This window comes from Oncorhynchus mykiss, chromosome 10 (assembly GCF_013265735.2).
Source record: "Oncorhynchus mykiss isolate Arlee chromosome 10, USDA_OmykA_1.1, whole genome shotgun sequence".
NCBI lineage: Eukaryota > Metazoa > Chordata > Actinopteri > Salmoniformes > Salmonidae > Oncorhynchus > Oncorhynchus mykiss.
The window spans coordinates 725,494-729,824 of NC_048574.1; positions in this window are offsets into that span (position 1 = coordinate 725,494).

Consider the following 4,331-nt stretch of genomic DNA (forward strand, 5'->3'; position numbering starts at 1 on the left):
TAAAAAAGAAAAGCGGAAGTTTCATGTCATCATTTTTTTATTAAAAAAAAAATATATTATTATTTATTTCTTTTAATTATACATTTTTTTATTATGAACACAACAAATACAAAACCCCTCAGAAATATACAAACAAGAGTACATAAACATAACAGACGGGTATTACATATCGAGATTCATTTTCAATTTGTCAAATACTTTTATGGTGCATATTGCTTTTTAGTTTTTACATTTAGTGAAGAATTTAAATATTATTTTCAAATCAAGCTTAAATAATGTGAAAAGGGGTTTGTTCTCTGCCCACTTCATTTTATGGACAAAGAATCTTCCAGGAGAAATAAACAAATGAACAATGAAAGTTCAATCAGGGTCCATATCATTTGGTTCAAAATAAAACATAATATCAGTCTTTCAAAGTAACATTAATAGTCGTTTTTAAAATATAAATCTTCTAACTCCAAAATCTTCTGACATAAGAGCAGTCCCTAAATAAATGGTGAAGAGTCTCTGGGTCACAACCACAACACATTTGTTATCAACAGCTAATTAGAATGTGTGTATGATAAAGGTCTTTACAGGGTAGATTCTATTAATGAGTTTGATACTTCTTTCACCTCATTAGATATACAATATTTACCAGACAACAACGAAACGTTGTTCCAGTTACCTTGTCCTAGGGCTGTATTCCAGTACATTTTAGCAGTGGGAATAGTAACATATTGACATAGTTTCCTTATATACATGTTATTACATTTATAGTTTAAAATGTAAATTCCTTCTAGTTTTATTGAGGCTACAAAATCCTCAACAGTTGCACAGGAGTATTGTTATATTCTCCTAAGAGAAGAATAGCACCTAATATTCGGAGATAAACCTGATACACGTGAGAAGGCATGATCTTTCAATAAAATGGTGGTGTCGTCAGCCAATTGTGAACATTTTATCTCTTTGTCTTGTATCTGAATACCCCTAAAACTATCCTTATTTATATGAAGTGCCATAACTTGTGTGACCAATAAAAATAAGAAAGGAGAAATAATACAAATAAAACTATCCTTATTTTTTTTTATTTCATTCTACTGATGACCTTCCCTTTAAATGCATCTCTTAAAACTGCTACACCTGCAGAGTGGGGAGTCTTACTACTGATGACCTTCCCTTTAAATGCATCTCTTAAAACTGCTACACCTGCAGAGTGAGGAGTCTTACTACTGATGACCTTCCCTTTAAATGCATCTCTTAAAACTGCTACACCTGCAGAGTGGGGAGTCTTACTACTGATGACCTTCCCTTTAAATGCACCTCTTAAAACTACTACACCTGCAGAGTGGGGAGTCTTACTACTGATGACCTTCCCTTTAAATGCATCTCTTAAAACTGCTATACCTGCAGAGTGGGGAGTCTTACTACTGATGACCTTCCCTTTAAATGCATCTCTTAAAACTGCTATACCTGCAGAGTGGGGAGTCTTACTACTGATGACCTTCCCTTTAAATGCATCTCTTAAAACTGCTATACCTGCAGAGTGGGGAGTCTTACTACTGATGACCTTCCCTTTAAATGCATCTCTTAAAACTGCTATACCTGCAGAGTGGGGAGTCTTACTACTGATGACCTCCCCTTTAAATGCACCTCTTCAAACTGCTACACCTGCAGAGTGGTGATTCTTACTACTGATGCCCTTCCCTTTAAATGCACCTCTTCAAACTGCAACACCTGCAGAGTGGTTGTTGCCATATGATAACCAGATATCGTTACCCCATTGATTTTTCCAAAAAGATAGATCGGAAGGACAAGCATGAGTCTCTTGTAGAAAGTAAAAGTCTGCATTATAGGAAAATAGCCTTACGTTTGAGTAAATAACGAATACCCCCGACATTGATTGAACAATGAGATAAAGGCATAAACTTCAACCAACAACCTTGTTATGCGAATATAAGCTTTTCCTAAGGACATGTAACTCAAAAGGATTTCCATCCCATTATTATCCTCTCCAACAAAAAATAAATAAAATATTGGTCATAAAGTTACCAAAGTATTGTTACTCCCACAAGGGGGAGACATTGTGTAGACTTTACAATAAGCAGTTATTCACCTATAGTTAGTGTTGAGTTTACCAGTTCTCAGGTCAGCCTTTTCTCATTATTCACCTATAGTTAGTGTTGAGTTTACCAGTTCTCAGGTCAGCCTTTTCTCATTATTCACCCATAGTTAGTGTTGAGTTTACCAGTTCTCAGGTCAGCCTTTTCTCATTATTCACCTATAGTTAGTGTTGAGTTTACCAGTTCTCAGGTCAGCCTTTTCTCATTATTCACCTATAGTTAGTGTTGAGTTTACCAGTTCTCAGGTCAGCCTTTTCTCATTATTCACCCATAGTTAGTGTTGAGTTTACCAGTTCTCAGGTCAGCCTTTTCTCATTATTCACCTATAGTTAGTGTTGAGTTTACCAGTTCTCAGGTCAGCCTTTTCTCATTATTCACCCATAGTTAGTGTTGAGTTTACCAGTTCTCAGGTCAGCCTTTTCTCATTATTCACCTATTGTTAGTGTTGAGTTTACCAGTTCTCAGGTCAGCCTTTTCTCATTATTCACCTATAGTTAGTGTTGAGTTTACCAGTTCTCAGGTCAAATTTTCTCATTATTCACCTATAGTTAGTGTTGAGTTTACCAGTTCTCAGGTCAGCCTTTTCTCATTATTCACCTATAGTTAGTGTTGAGTTTACCAGTTCTCAGGTCAGCCTTTTCTCATTATTCACCTATAGTTAGTGTTGAGTTTACCAGTTCTCAGGTCAGCCTTTTCTCATTATTCACCTATAGTTAGTGTTGAGTTTACCAGTTCTCAGGTCAGCCTTTTCTCATTCAAGTGTTTGTGTACATTTTATAATACCTGGACCTGGTAATCAGTTTTTGTGGCCTGATAGTTCTGTCCGAGATAGACTCCGCCTCTCACTCAAATGTTCTGATTTGGCCGCATTTCTTTCCCATTGATGATCACTCTTGCACAGATAAATAAATGCAGTTTTCTTTCAGCCACCATCGGCCACAGTTTCTCTATTGTCAAATCAAATCAAATCACATTTTATTTGTCACATACACATGGTTAGCAGATGTTAATGCGAGTGTAGCGAAATGCTTGTGCTTCTAGTTCCGACAATGCAGTAATAACAAGTAATCTAACTAACAATTCCAAAACTACTACCTTATAGACACAAGTGTAAGGGGATGAAGAATATGTACATAAAGATATATGAATGAGTGATGGTACAGAGCGGCATAGGCAAGATACAGTAGATGGATATTGAGTGCAGTATATACATATGAGATGAGTATGTAAACAAAGTGGCATAGTTAAAGTGGCTAGTGATACATGTATTACATAAAGATGCAGTAGATGATATAGAGTACAGTATATACGTATACATATGAGATGAATAATATAGGGTATGCAAACATTATATTAGGTAGCATTGTTTAAAGTGGCTAGTGATATATTTTACATCATTTCCCATCAATTCCCATTATTAAAGTGGCTGGAGTTGAGTCAGTGTGTTGGCAGCAGCCACTCAATGTTAGTGGTGGCTGTTTAACAGTCTGATGGCCTTGAGATAGAAGCTGTTTTTCAGTCTCTCGGTCCCAGCTTTGATGGACCTGTACTGACCTCGCCTTCTGGAGGATAGCGGGGTGAACAGGCAGTGGCTCGGGTGGTTGATGTCCTTGATGATCTTTATGGCCTTCCTGTGACATCGGGTGGTGTAGGTGTCCTGGAGGGCAGGTAGTTTGTCCCCGGTGATGCGTTGTGCAGACCTCACTACCCTCTGGAGAGCCTTACGGTTGTGGGCGGAGCAGTTGCCGTACCAGGCGGTGATACAACCCGACAGGATGCTCTCGATTGTGCATCTGTAGAAGTTTGTGAGTGCTTTTGGTGACAAGCCAAATTTCTTCAGCCTCCTGAGGTTGAAGAGGCGCTGCTGCGCCTTCTTCACGATGCTGTCTGTGTGGGTGGACCAATTCAGTTTGTGGACCAATTCAGTTTGTCTGCTGAGGTCAGATCCTCCGTAAACCTACATTTTTGCTTGATGAGGAATTCACAGTTCTTCGCTCGCCTCCAGAGAAGATCCCGTGTAGATCTGTTCCTCGCTCGCCTCCAGAGAAGATCCCGTGTAGATCTGTTCCTTGCTCGCCTCCAGAGAAGATCCCGTGTAGATCTGTTCTTCACTCGCCTCCAGAGAAGATCCCGTGTAGATCTGTTCTTCACTCGCCTCCAGAGAAGATCCCGTGTAGATCTGTTCCTCGCTCGCCTCCAGAGAAGATCCCGTGTAGATCTGTTCTTCGC